Source organism: Piliocolobus tephrosceles, chromosome 4, assembly GCF_002776525.5.
Source record: "Piliocolobus tephrosceles isolate RC106 chromosome 4, ASM277652v3, whole genome shotgun sequence".
Classification (NCBI taxonomy): domain Eukaryota; kingdom Metazoa; phylum Chordata; class Mammalia; order Primates; family Cercopithecidae; genus Piliocolobus; species Piliocolobus tephrosceles.
The window spans coordinates 19501994-19518079 of record NC_045437.1 but is presented as its reverse complement, the minus strand read 5'-3'; the positions used below and the strand labels follow the sequence as shown (position 1 = coordinate 19518079).

General features: G+C 32.7%; 1 protein-coding gene across 9 annotated transcripts in view; it reads left to right on the top strand.

The window, feature by feature from the left end:
* The window catches only part of CDH18 (cadherin 18), a 1101027-nt gene that overhangs the window by 699000 nt on the left and 385941 nt on the right, over window positions 1–16086 (top strand). The window contains exons 1-2 of one of the 9 annotated variants that reach the window (XM_023218211.1): window positions 3527–3687; window positions 11654–11750. The exons of the other annotated variants lie outside the window; for them this stretch is intronic. The gene's annotated coding sequence lies outside the window, so the exon portion shown is untranslated. Of the gene's footprint in view, window positions 1–3526; window positions 3688–11653; window positions 11751–16086 lie in introns of those variants that run through there. 9 annotated transcript variants of the gene reach the window in all.

Sequence of the window (16086 nt, the reverse complement as noted above, 5' to 3'; positions counted from 1 at the left end):
CCCGTCTCTACTAAAAATACAAAAATTAGCGGGGCGCGGTGGCGGGCGCCTGTAGTCCCAGCTACTCGGGAGGCTGAGGCAGGAGAATGGCGTGAACCTGGAGGTGGAGCTTGCAGTGAGTGGAGATTGCGCCACTGCACTCCAGCCTGGGCGACAGAGCGAGACTCCATCTCAAAACAAAAAAAAGAAGAAAGAAAAACAAAACCCAGAGTCTCCCCTAAACATAAATTCAAAAATCATAAAAATATTGACACAAAAATACAAGATCTATAAAAAATAACTAGGCTGAACTTATTTCAGAAACACGTGGTCATTTAAGTTTGAAACTCCATAGATTTCAAAAATTGTATAGGACATAGGAGAAAAATTACATGTTTCTCTCAAGAGGTACAGACAAAAATATTGGCTAACATTTAATGTCAATTTATTATAAAATTCTTAGCAAACTAGATATACAAATGGTCCTCCATATCCATGAGTAGTATATTCTTGGATTCAACTACCTATAGATACAAAATATTAAAATTAAAAACTGTATGGTTGGCTTTGTACAGAAAATATACAGACTTTTTTGCTGTTATTATTCCCTAACAAATACAATCTAACAACCATTTACATAGTATTTACATGTATTAGGTTGTAAGTAATCTAATGATTATTTGAAGTATATGGGAGGATGTGCGTATATTATGTGCAAACACTATGTCATTTTATATCAGAGAGTTGAGCATGCACAGATTATGGTACCCCTGGTGGGTCCTGGAATGGATCCCTCACAGATACCAAGGGAAGCTGTAAAACAGCATTTCATTTACCAGGTAAAAATATATTGAAAGCAAACATATCTATTGGCAAAAATAATTAAAACATTCTTCTAGAAATCAAGAACAAGTCAAAAATGTCTGTTACCAGGACTTCTATTTAAAATTGTACAGGAGGCCTCTGCTAATGCAAAGAAATGAACTATGTGTGTAATGTCTAACAAAGAAGAAATTTTTAATCATGATATTTGAAGGAGGATGACTATGTACATAAACAATTCCACAGATTCTACAGATTGATAATTGAAATTAGTAAATAATTTTAGCAGGTTTTCTGTTAGAAAGCCACAATGCAAACACTAATTTTATTTCTATAGACCAGCCCCATATTAGAAATGTAAAATTTAAAATACCACATATGTATATAAATTTATAAATGTATATAATTTATATACATTTATAATGTATACATGTATATACATTTATAAATTTAACATGCCATATATATACATATGTGTATCAGAAAACATTAAGTACTTAGAAATAAATCTAAAGAAAGATATCTAAGACTTATACACATGCAAAATTCCTAAAACCATTAATGGAAAAAACAAAGAAGACATAAATAAAAGGAAATATATACCATTTTAAGGATTTAAGGGTTATGAAAATGTGAATTCTTTTAAAATAGGTCTGTAGTATACATTTAAAAAATAAAAATAAACTGTCAATGTGAGTGCACATGTATGTTTTTGTGTGCAAGCTAATTGTAAGATATATGTGAAAATGCAAATAGCCAAAGATAGCAAAAATAATCTTGAAGAAGAAAAGGTTAGAAGGCTAACACTATTTTACATCAAAACTAATTGTAATGCATCTTGGTAAAGCAGTGTGATAGAATTCTCAGAAGAGACAAATGGAATAATGGAATAGAATGGAGAGATTAGAACCTACCTACGTAAACACTGCCATATAATTTGTGACATAGGTGGTGACCACATCATGCAATTGTGAATGCATGGCCTTTTTAAGATATATTCCTGAATCAACTGAATATTCAATTCACAAAAAATTGAACCATGACGTTTGTCTCACATCATATACAAAAGTAAGACCCTGGGTGTGGTGGTTCACATCTGTAAATATCAACACTTAGGGTGGCTGAGGCAGGAGGATTGCTTGAGTCCAGGAGTTCAAGACTAGTCTAGGGAACAAGGTGAGACCCAGTCTTTACAAAAAAAAAAAATTTTTTTTTTTTTTTTTTAAAAACATGGTGGTGTGCACCTGTAGTCACAGCTACATTGGGAGGCTAAGGCAAGAAGATCACTTGACCCAAGGCGGGTTGTTAAGGCTACAGTGAAATATGATCATGCCACTGCACTCTACTGAAGACAGAGTTTGACACTGTCACTAGAGGAAAAAAAAAAAAAAAAAAAAAAGCAAGTCCCAGATGGATTGTAGAGCTAAAAATGAATGTTAAAACAATACAACTTTTGGGGAAAAAAACACATGAGAATAACATCATGATATTGTTTCTTGACCATAAATCACTATTAAAGAAAATGTTAATAAATCTATTTTAATAATCTATTCATTGAAACAGATCATGAGGAGAGGGATAAAGCACAGGAGACATATCACACGCGCACACACACACACACACACAGACACACACACACATATATATATAAATAACATTACATATATATTAGACAATGCAGTTATCTCAGAATGTAACTCATAGACACCAATGAGATAAGGAGAGATAGCTACATTGGAAAGCTGTTTGGGAATAAACTGGTAATGAGTGTGCATTGTTATGTTTTTGGTATAAGTGAATTACAAGTTGTATGTGAAAACGTAAATGGTCAAGGATAGCAAAAAAAAAAAAAAAAAAAAGAATTAGCCATTCTTCCCTTAGCTCTGTATATGTATCACATAAATAATGCATATACGTATAGGCACCCGAAGCCAAGTATATGTGTATTTATAGTGACATTATTTATTATGGTTCCCAGCTAAATCAACCCAATGTACATCAATAACAGTATGCATAAATAAATATTGGTAATTTGTCATATGCAATAATATATAGCAATGAAAACATTGAACCACTGCTTTTTTTTATGGAATGGATACATCCCACTCACATAATGATAAATGAACAAATCCACACAAAAAGAATATTATATCATATGACATAATTATTTCAAGTTAATCAACAGCAGAGGTAAGTTACCTTTGTAGAAAACCAGTGACCAAAGGGGACATGTGTAGACATCTGGATACTGGTGATGTAATTTTTGAGCTGGATGTGATTACACGGGTGTTTTCACTTTATAAACATCACTGAAGTGTATATTTAAACCCGTGTGGCCACCCTGCTATATATGTGATATATTTCTATGAAAGTTTATTACAATAACAGAGACATTACCGGAGTAACACACATACTCAAAAGAGAAAGATTGATTGCGAGGAAACACAGCAAATCTCAGGAACATCCTAAGTCAGGAAATAAAAATTTAACTGGCTTGTGGAGACTCGGACTGAATGTCAGAAATTAGAGTTTCTTCTTCATATTTGGCAACTGAAATGATTGCCTCTTGTCTCTGTTTCTGTCCTCTCCATGATTTTGATTCTGTTTGCCAGTTAGCTCTCTTTGCTTACTCATGCAATCTCCTCTACTGCATAGCTTTTAGCTTGCATGTGGCTTTGACTCACCATGTCACCAAAGCTAAATCAGGTACTGGGTGCATTTTCATTTTAAGTACTGCAGTCATCTAATGTACTTTACCAAACAGAGTCTAAATTCTAGATTCCCAAGAAAGATTATTGTCAGCTGGCTTTATTCAAGGTCCAATTCTGGGCCCATATCAAGTAACAAAGATTGAGTGGTGTGATAATTCGAGATGCCTCAACCAAAGTATGTGAGTTATTCAGTTTTATTGTTGTTTTACTGTTTTGCTTTAAGAAGAAACATGTGATTGTGAAAAATTAATTGAAATTCCTTGCTACCTCTGTGGTCATGGAAATAAAATGGCATGATACAGAAGTTCCCAAACTTTTTGGTCTCACACACTCTCAAATTTATTGAGGACCATAAAGAGATTTTGTTTCCGTAGATTACATCTATCAACATTCACCATATAAGAAATTAAAACTAAGAAATTATAATCACATTCCTTTTAATTTTCTAAAATAACGGTAACAGCTCATTGCATATTAGCTTGTCACCTGTTGTTATGAAAAATAGCTCTATTTAAAAATAATAGTAAGAAGAGCTGCATTGTTTTACATTTTTGCAAATAAAAATTAGTTGAGTGTCACGGTGCATGCCTGTAGTCCTAGCTTGCTCAGGAGGCTGAAAAGGGAGGATCACTTGAGCCCAGAAGCTCTAGGCTGTAGTGAGCTATGATTACACTACTGTACTCCAGCCTGAGCAAACAGATCAAGACCCTATAGAACTCTGTTTTCTAAAGCCAGATCTCTTGCTCTTAACTACAGTTTGTTATCTTTGTTTGACAATTTAAGATGTAAACAACAAATGGTAATGCATTTTTCAAATGACATATTTTACACTAATATAAAACATAACGAGTTATTCTTAGGTATATGAAATCACATTACAGATTTACTGTCCCTTTTTAGACATCATGCCAAATGCTGTATGCAAATCTGATTTGCTTGATAACAGCTAGTACTCTTGACAGCATTTAAAATAAACTGGATGTCATTATAGCTTAACGGTCACACCAGCCTTCCAAAGTACATGCTGTTTACATTGCACAAGTTAAGATGAAGGATTTAGAGATTAAGTCACTTGGCCTCAGCCAGAGAGATTGTTAAAGATAGACCTAGATTTTGAACTTTGATGTGTTGGCACCAGAGTTCATTCCCTTAACCACAAAGTTATGTAACTTCGAAATCATTTTTCACCTATAATATGGAAGGCAGTGGAAAAAGGAAGCAGGTGGTGGGATAAATGTATGTTCTTTAGTGATACATTATTATTTTTTTGAACTGCTGTAACATCTCAAACTACCAATATCACTTTGCAAAAATGCATAATGTCTTAATAGTGTGAAATATTAATTATAATCAATTAATTATATTGTCCCTAGTTTGCTTTTTTTCTGTTATTTATAAATGCTATTACTTTACAACCTTGCTATACTGCATATCATACTAGTTCAGTGGAAAGAGATTGTATAAAATTTTTTTAAAGGTTGAAATTTATTACTTCAAGTTGCTAGAAATAATCCTATCCTTTCAAGTAGCAATAAAATGATAAAATAACATAAAAAATGAGTCACACCAATATTTTTTTTAAAAACACAGAGTTGTTACAAAATTTAAAACATTTATATTATTTTAAAACAGAGTTGTTATAAGTATGTAAAACATTTATATTATTTATTTCCCGCATTTCTTTTAATCTATGTATCTGTTATACTTTAAATAATAATAATATTGTACAATATACTTATATACTCTTTTGGATGATTTATATATTTTTTATAATTTTAATATTTTGTATAGCAACTCTTTTCGGTAAAAACTGAAATGATAGATTTCAACTTAAAATAGAAATTGGCCTCAAGGGTAAAATACTGCTGTGTTAGACAGTATTTAATAACTTTTCCACATTTCTAATTCATTTCAGAACTGTTTAGTTCTCCTTTTATTGTTCTCATTCTGTTCCATTAATAGGTGTTAAGTTTACCTCAGAGACTCAACTGCCAAAATCATCAAAGTTTTAGTGAAAACAATTTTGTTAACAGTCTTTTATAGCAAGAGATGAGCTGAAGTAGGCGACCTTGCTGCAAAATTTGTTTTCAGACTTTTTAGTAGAACATGGGGCTCCAACTGTAGCTATAATTTTAACTTCCCATTGACTGTCAGTTGAAAATATATAGAAAAAGATGTGCTATTCACAGAAATCTCCATAAAAGGCTTAAAGATTATACATTTCAACATATCCAACTGACAACCCATGCTTTACTACACATAAAAATAATCACACATTAAAAAGATATAAACACTTTATGGCCTGTAAAACACATAAATCAAATTGTATTCTTTAAGTCATGTTTCAGAAAGTCAAATGTAATTTAAACGAAGATGACATGAATAATAGTTTAATATTATATATTATATGTTAACATTATACTAATCAAAAGTATGATTTTAATATTGAGAAGAGTATATTGCTTCAGTAAATTCTCATCTATTCTTGTATATTTACAAGCTGAGATTTAGTTCTGCATTTAGAAGTAAAAATTCAAGTAGAATACACATTTTGCCTTAAAAACAGAACATCAAATCCTTTTTATTTCAGATCCAATTCACTTCGCATTTTCAAATTCTAGCTAATATTCAGAATATAATCTTTACATTTAAGATATGATACTGAACAAATACAATGCATTATTTAAACTATATAAACAAATATAAAAAAGAAACAATTATTTTGAAAATTGAATACTGGACGAAACAATTATGGTTCGTTTTCTAAATCAATAGAAACGAAAGTGCAATACTCATGCTTAGAAGTCAAATATATCACAAAGCCCTAACAAAAAAAAAAGGAAATTTTTGATGTAGTAAGCAATCAATGGATAGTCATTGTGTGAGTACCTGTATGACCAAGAGTAGGTTTTAGTGTGTAAACTGCTCAGTGATTTCATAAAAGCGACTTGAGTGCTTTAGTCTAATGGAATCACAGAGTCTAACACAATTTGAACTCAATCTTCGTTTCAAATAAGTGTTTACATCATTTCTCAAGACCAACGATGCTAAGCATTAGCTTTCTAACATTAGATTCCAAACTGTCAAAAGAATCATCTGAAAAGCTTGTTTAAAATGTAGTTTTCAGACAATGCCCAGATTTTGATTCTGTAAGTCAAGGTCAGTCCTCTGGAACCAGCATTTGGGGCTGTCTGAAGTATGTGGCAAGCAGAGTATCTTGCACAGATTATTTCTTCTGTTTCAGGGTTAAACTACCTTGAAAACCCCAAGCACACCTTTCCTTTAAAGGACTAAATATATTTAATAGCATATATCATTCTTGTTATTAATTTGAAAGTCATCTGGTCATATAAATATGGTATTAGTTTTATAAAGATAACAAAAGTGCATCCAAAGGTATCTTGATACCTAATAACTTACAGTTAAATTTCATATTTCTTTCTTCTTTCTTTTATCAGTGAGGACATAACTATAGTAATATCTATTCCATAATCATACATATGTACTTTTTTCTGGCATTTTCTTAGGTCATTAATTCTAAGATGACAGTGGTTACATATTAATGAAAAATTTTCTGAGACTTTTTTCTAAAGTTTGGTCTCTTCATTCACATCACAGTTAGCACATATTGATGCCATGCCTTCAATGCAGTAATACTTCAGAGAGTGGATACAAAACTGTTTTTGAAACTAAAGTAAAATACTGAAATGGATCTTTGTCTTTAATATTTTTAATATATAATAATCCAAGCTATTATTTTACTTCAGAAAATAGAATAGTTCCAATTTTTAAACAATGTGTATGAAATTCTTTATCTCTTAAGATTCATTTGACTTAATGATCCTAAGAAAATTAAACTTTTTGACATAACTTTAAAAAGAAAACAACCACAAGATAATGTGGCTTGTATGTTAAGCTTGCATTTTATAATAAAAATGAATTTATTACTGAATGTACATCTGCTGAAATGTTATATACAATGAATTATGAAAGATAATAAACTATTCCTATACTCAGAATATTTTCTAGGTGAAGTAATGAGACACAGAGCTAAAGAATAGCAAGGAAATAATTGTAAATTGTGAACATTGCTTTTGAGTTGGCAATTTTCTTCCCAAAAATGAATAAAATAATACTGTAAGACATGTATTATGAGTTGCACGTATGACTTTTGAACATAGAATACTAATGGAAGGAGGTAAAATCTAGCAATAATTCACAAAGATAATATGTTGTTGAAAATTTTAATAGTCACATTTGTATATGATATCATCTAAGTTGTGATATTCAAAATGTATTACAATTAGTAAAGGTACACCATGAAGCTCCATATAAAAAATACCAAAAATGTGTTACCCTGTTGAACTACAGGATAGTTTAACATGGTTATAATAGAATACAGAATTAACATGTATAAGATGTAATTGAACCCATCAATTAGGGAACCAGCAGAGTAATAAAGGTAATTCAAAAGGCATTTGATTGAGGCCAGGTGCAGTGGCTCACACCTGTAATCCCAGCACTTTGGGAGACCGAGGCGGGTGGATCAACTGAGGTCAGAAGTTCGAGTCCAGTCTGGCCAACATGGTGAGACCTTCTTTCTACTCAAAATATGAAAATTAGCTGGACGTGTTGGTGCATGCATGTAATCCCAGCTACTCGAGAGGCTGAGGCAGGAGAATACCTGGAACCCAGAAGGTGGAGGTTGTAGTAAGCTGTGATCACTTCACTCCAGCCTGGGCAACAAGAGTGAATCTCCATCTCGGGGCCAGGGGTGGGGAGGCACTATTTATCAGCGTTTGAATAATGAACGTTAGACTAGAGTAAATCTATTTTGCTGGATACAAAACTGATGTTCTGCATGACAATAAAACCATGACCTTTGATGTTATAGTTTCTACTGGGCAGAGCCATTTGCGTTTGTCTTGACAAAAAACTCTAGTTCTCATGTAACTCAACAGAGTATTGGTCTTTAATCAATAGTGGAGAGCACATAAGACAAAGAAATATGTGTCTAGATATTTACATAACTTTGGGACACTCTATTAAAATAAGGGCTTACTCTCTTCCCTTTTCCTCATTTCCAAATGTTAGATATTTTTTCTTATTAATATTTTATCTGCCCTCTGCCTTCATACACATCCCTTCTATAATATGACTGTCTAATTTATGGCACCGTTTAATAAACTCTCTCACCTCTCCTTTTGCCAGAATAACACTTCCCTGTAGAAGAGGAAGTAATTAAGTGTGTGAATTCAAAGGGGCTCCCTGCAGGGCTATAGGCTTCACGCTAAGTAAGAGTAAATAGAAATTGTTTGCAGTGTCAACAATTACAGCCAACAGAGTCAATAAGAATTTAGAGATAAGATTAACAATAGATAAGTGACTAAATGGGAAACGTTCCTTCCGAGAGTTAATGGCATCTTTATTTGGAAAGTTTCTGAGATTTTTTGTGTTTATGAGCCTGCAAGTGTTTCAAACAGTTTTCAAACTAATTTTAGATTTTGGATGTTATATTAAAAATCCCTTCATGTTTTGAACAGATATAATTAAATGCTATTTAATGTGCCCTTCAAAATGAGATACTTGAATAATTTACTGTAGTTCATTCCACAGTGCTTAAGTCCAGAGCAATGATTACACCAAATTGATCTCTTGACATTTTTCACAGCACTTCATTTTCAAAGTAGTTGGTCTTGTACACACACATATCAACCAAAAATATTGCAATTTAGAGGAGCTCTTCAACAAACTGTCAAATAAATCTATCCTTCTTCAATGCTTAATTCACTTGAAAGCTAAATCCTATAGATTCGATGGTTATCTAAATGAGTATAATTACTCTTCATTTTAGGGTTTCTAAAAATGCTTCTTCTTGTTTAAAATTACTCAATTTGCATTCACCTCTGTATACGTGAGTGGTATTTGTTGTTTGGAATCCAAATTTAAATACAATTTAATGTACTTAAGTCTCTAGGTAGGCCTCTGCTTGTGCACTTTTTGGTAACTTTTGAATGGCTTCATCTTTTGTATCCATCTAAGGGAGTTTCAGTGTGTGGTTTGTGGGTCAGTTAGATCGTAGAAAAGAAAAGAGATAGAAGTGCCTATAGGGATTTACCTGAACATGACGATTTCTTTGAGTATTTTCCCAAAATAGACGCCTGGTTCATACTACACTCTGGGAACATATTTTTCTATAATGTCAAATGTATGTTTACGTGGTATATTTAATGCCCCTAAATAGAAATACATCAGGATTTGGCTTTGTGTACATAGTTTTCTGTAATCTACCTGGTAGGACAGAACAGGATTTGAAGCAAACAATTCATTAAGTCACCTGTAAAAGATGTAAATAAATATTTTCTTAACATGTGTATAGACACGACATCAAATGAAACCCTGAGAAGAGGCCATGGTAGAATAATTCAAGCATGTTAGGCCCAAACTAGGAGACTCCAACTATGTCTTTGAAAGAAACAGCTAATTAAACACATCAAATTTATTTAATTAAATATCTATAATCTCTCTCTGATGCACACATATCCCATTTCCTATATAAGCCTTTCATATTCTAGTGTTTCTAAATACTTCAATTGAAGCTTACCAAATGCTTGCTACAATCACAGTGCTGTTCCATTATTTTAATGAATACTTTGTATCTACTGCTGTAGATATGCTTATACCAATCTGTGTTTTTAAATTCTGTTTAATTCACACCCAAGGCAATAATAAAGCAGGTATTTCAGTAAATTTACCCAATATCATACAAGTAATAGATATCAGAACATAGATTTAAACAGTGAACTAGAACATTTAGGTCTTTTTTTGTTCTCCCTTTTCATCATTTCCTTATAAATATGGAAATTGTTGTGAAGTCAGTATGTAATGTATTAATACATACTCCCCTATACTAGGGTTAAGAAAAACAAGCAGTTATTTGGCAAACTTCTTTTTAAAGGCTTACAAGTCTTGCTATTTACCTTAAGAACTGACACAACCTTTCAATCACTTAGGGCAATCTTACCACCCCATAAAAATCTCTCTTTGTAACATTACACTTGCTTTTCAAAAAAATTGATTCTGCTTAGATTAAAGCACTAAATGTAATGAGCAAGTTAAGATAACTTTAGCTGAAGAAAGCTTAGATTAGATTATCATTCATTGGACTTGAAAGAGGTTTTAATATCATATAATTTATATTTTGTTTATAAAAATAAGAGTATATAATGGTAGGTATTTGAATGCATGAATTAATGAAAAATTCTTAGTAATAAGCTAGAGATATTTTTAGCCTCTATTTGATCTCCTTGAATAGTGCTTGTTAAAATTTTGAAACATTTGAAAACTAGTTCTAAAAATTAAGTCTTTAAAAATTGAAATTTAAATTTTTACTTTGTGACACCATAAAAAAGAGGTTTTTTTATAAAATGACTTTCAGGTATGAGAGTACATTTATCATAGACTCATGTCATAGAAGTTATTATTTTATTACATTTTTGTGCTACTTACAAATTACATAGTTGTAGTTAAGTTGCTTAATGTTTATGAGCCTTGATTTTTTTCATGGATAAGATGAGTCTTTGTGATACCTCTCCATTTGAATAATTGTAAGGTTTAAATGGAGAATGAGAGAATGGATATAAACTGTCTAGCACTGTGCCTGCCACACGGTAGGAACTTTGTTTCTGTTAGGTAGATAAATTATCTCCTTTCCATCAGCCACAGAAATAACTCAGGAAGCAGACAACGTTCACAGGCTTTTCTTCTCTAGATGGAATCATTGTACCAGGGCAGCATGAAAAGATCTATTGCCTAAATTCCTAATAATTGTTCATGTGCCCTATTTTTATATTCTAACATTATAACAAAGAATAATATAAATACGTTCTAGTAGTAACTCCAATTTGTATATTTTAGAATTATGCGAAGGTCTGCCATTTCATGCGTTTTAACCATGTAAGTTTCATAAAGTTAGCAATCTAATCACAATAGGATAACATCTGGCTGGCTCTCTCAAAAATATTGGCATTCATAGACAATTAATTAAAATTATAAAGAATAAGTTGGAATTCCCCTCAAATTCCCATACCTAAAGGGAAAAGTATTTTGGAAAACTTATTTTCTCCTTTTCATCCACCTAGGTTTTCAAAAATGGGAACATATTGAACCCTCTGTTCTACAACTATCTTCTTACAACTAAGTTAGTATGCAGTGCTTTCCGAGTCAATAATGAAAGTGGTAATGAATCATCATAATAACATTATTAACAATAGCTAGTTTTACTGAGCACCTAATATATGTCAGATATTATATGAAATGCTTTACATGTATTATGATATATAAGATGCAAAATGATTTTGTGAATAGCTATCATTTTGATTCCTAAACAACTTCTCCCAGATTTTAAGTGAAGTAGGTAGCACAGCCTGTCCTCAAACATCTGCCTTTTAAGGATGAAGAACATACTTCTATTTTCCTACATTGGTGCCTTTGTTTGACACTGAAATTCTCTTTGCTGTAATCTCAGTTACATAATTCTGTTTACTTGTTTACTTGTTTTAGACCTTACTTCCAAGCTGTAATGTTCCAAGAGGAAAGGACCAGTTCTATTTTTTCAATCTATGTTACTACAAACATAAGTGTCTCACATATAGCTTTGAATAAGTCAATAACAAAATTACATGACACCCTTTTAGTAGCTACACTGTATTCTTTCATGAGCCCATGCTGTGAAGTATGTAACTAGCCTCTTTTCATCTTGACTTTTGGCTGCTTATAATCTCTACGTTTACGAATATCCTCGTATTTACATTATTGTGCAATTGTTCACATTTTTCTTGTTAGGAAAAAATCCCCAAATTAGAAATGATCAATGAAAGCATACACCCATTTAAAATGCAAAGCATACTGTAAAGTACAGTTACTTAGGAAGACTTTTCTAGTATTGCTTTCACAATGTTGAATAAAAGTAACAATTTTCCCCACCTTTAACAACATTTAATACAGTGATCTTTTTTACAGTTTGAAAGTTTTTAGCCAAAGTGAAATCCTACCCAAACTGCAGCACACTTGCTTCATAGTACAGGAATACTGCTGAAAGGCAAATCTCCAAGTCTCTGTGGCTTAACACAAGTGATCGGAAGTCTGTTGCGCGTGGTGAGGGTCCTTGTTTTCATAGTCATTGGGGGATTCGCTCTTCTACCGTGGTGCAGTCTTCTTCAAAAGCCTCAGTTTTTTCTGTGTTTATCCACCAGATGGGTAGAGCAAATGGAGGATTGATCACAAGGAGGATTTTATGAGCCGTGCCAAGAAGTGAGTTAATCCATTGGCCAGAATTGAGTTACATAGCCACCTTTAATTTCAAGGAAGGCTAGGAAGTTAGCATAGCTGTGTGCCCAAGAAAACTGGAGCATTGGTTGGCCAAACAATGAACCAATCCCTTACCAGAGTTTTCTCTTCTGGTCACTAAATAACTGTTTGAATCTTCATACTTTACATGAAACCCACTCATCCCACCCCAAAGAAGATGAACATGTATCCCATATGTTAAATTTAAAGATCCCTGGGTAATAGTCTTCTCCAAATGGTCAGGATCTAAAAGGCAACCCCACCCCACCCCTACAGATATTCCAAATCAAGGGCAGAACTGAAACAGGGTAACAGCAACAAACATTCCCTCCTGGGAAAAAGAGGAATAAGTAACAAACAGATGTTTCAACTTCATATCAATATTTAAATACTCCTGGGGATGAGACACTGATTTTTCCAGGTAACAGGAACTCTCTGGCCCATTATTGTTTATAAACCATCTAGTTGTACCTTATAGTTGATATTTCTTGCACTTTCTTCTTCCATAACTACATCTAGAGTAGGCAGTGGAAAATAAGCTGTTCTTTGGGACTGACTCCTATAACTTTCCACTTGTATGTTTAAGCCTCAGGATCCAAAGGTTTATCTGAGACTCAAGTTATCAAAATGTTACCGTCCAGGATCATTATTTCTTTGTTAATAAGATTTCTTCAAAAATGGGTAGGCTTTTGATTGATTTTTTAAAAAAAATCAGTCCCATATGATAGTAAATGCTCCTATGGGAGGGTTTTATGGACCACGCCTGAATGTAGTTTTTACCACTTTTAGCCATGTTCCTTTGGCAAGGACTCAGCGATTATAGTCAAACCTACAAGGAAAGGGAGGAAATATAAAACAGCTGGATGGCCAGGAACAGCTAATTTTGTTAAACATTAGCCTATTGTTGCCTTAATTATTGAGGAATAAAAAAACCTCTATATTAGGGAGTAACTTTGATTCATTTTAGTTGCCCTGTTGAAGTTTGGATATAGTCTGTCCACGAAAAAAAGATAAGGAAGGAAAGAGACAAATTTTGGTAAACATCAGCCTATTATTGCCTTAAATTATTAGAGGAAAAAACCCCTCTATATTAAGGAATAACTTTGATTCATTTTAGTTGTGTTGTTGGAATTTGGGTGTAGTCTGTATGTAAAAAAAAAAAATATAAAGTTACTATTTAAAAAAATTACCAATGAATAAAATTTAAAAATATAAAAAACTTGTATCTTCCAGAATTATTTTTCAGTGACAATTAATAAACTATCATTTGGCTACAATATTTTAAAAATACAAAGAATTGAAATGTAATGAATAAAACACATAAAAATTAAGGAAAAAGTAAACAAATTCTTTCTAGATTCAGCAATTTAAAAGATTCAATTCTATTTTGATTACTTGTGTTTAAAAATAGGCAAAATTATGATTTTATATGTATGTATATATATAAATTATTTCTGCTTTATGTATCAATAATGATTTATGTTTTGAAGGTAGAAAACGTAAAAATGATAATGCATCATTTTAGCTTGGGTTTCCAATGGCTTTAAATCTTTATAATCTGTATCTATCTGTAGATTATCTATCTATCTATCTATCTATCTATACACATGGAAGAAATAGAAGAATATTTTCACTTACAAAATTTGTGATTCCCCAGTTACATACGTAAAAGGCAAAGCTGAAAGCTAAGTTTAGTCACTTTTCTCTCAGTTGCTGACTTTTCTATTAACTGGGGCCCATCAAATCCTATTAGTCAAATATTATTAGGTCAAAAATAGCAAACCCTTAATTACTTTAACACTTATGTAGTATGCATCTCCCATATGTGAGACAGAGTGTGATTTAACAGGTATTCAAGAATAAAAAAGTCAGCACCTACAGTTAAGAGGATTATGGTTGGATGCAGTGGCTACCAAATGGTGTTTCCAAAATGGGAAGTATTATCACCTGTGAACTCATTCGACCAGCATCCTCTCAGACTCCACTAGCCATCCATTTTTAACAAGTCTTCTGGGTGATTCTGATGCAATCCAAAGATTGACTATAGCTGGTCTAGTGCTGTCCTTTAAGGGCACTTAGGGTATGTGACAGAATATGCTCCCTGCTACCTCTGCTCCATCCTGAGCGTTTTTCTAAATTACAACCAGAAACTTAAAATGTGTAAGAACTGAGCTACAGCACTTCATGTTCCATTTACTAGTGTTGTGTCCTTTACACATTACAGAAATAAGTATTCCTATAAATGAGTTGCAGCAGAAAAGGTCTTGCGAGCATTCAGTAAGCAGACACATAAAAATAAAATGATATAGTAAAATTAGATTCAATTTACCTCTCTTTAAATGTGTTCTTTATTTTTCTAAAATGTATTAAAGACATTTTCTGCTAAAAGCCTGTGAATATATAGTTAATAAGGAACAAATCTAAATTCAAGGTCAAGACTATAAGGGGAGGAAAACAAGTCTATTATAAACCATGATGTTACATGCAGACTACACGATTGAGAGGGAGATTTCACTGTTATCTTTGAACAAAGATTGAAAAGAAAATATGATTAGTTATGTTAGGATGGTTACTATAGAAACATATAAAATGCTTTGTTATATTTTCATAAAGTTCTTGTGGAAGATATTGTTAAAGATCTTAGAAACCCCAAACTTAATAGCTTAAAGGAATCAGGCAGATAATTTAAATAAGCAATTAGAATCAGATGTAATAAAATGAGGCTGACGTAGACTGCGGTGATGTGGAGAACAGGTCATTCTGAATTGATCATGCATTTACCAGGTCGGAGACGTCAATGCCAAACAGAATATAGTTCACATTTCACCAGATCTTCACATTTCTCAGGAGAAGATAGAAACTGGGACATTTACGTAAAATCTGCACATGCTTTAATATTTTAAAATAATTTATATTTTATAACATTGTTTGCAGAAATGACATACTTCTGAGTGAATACATACCCTTCTGCACCTGCCAGTATACAAATTACGTGTTGCAACATGTTCTTTGTGGAAACTGAAGGGAAAATTATTTCTGCTTTGTATATCAAAAATGATGTTTTTGGCCGGGTGCAGTGGCTCACGCCTGTATTCCCAGCACTTTGGGAGGCTGAGGTGGGCAGATTCCCTGAGCTCAGGAGTTGGCAACCAGCCTGGGCAACATGGTGAAACCCCATCTCTACTAAAATACAAAAAGTAGCTGAGCATGGCAGCATGCGTCTGTA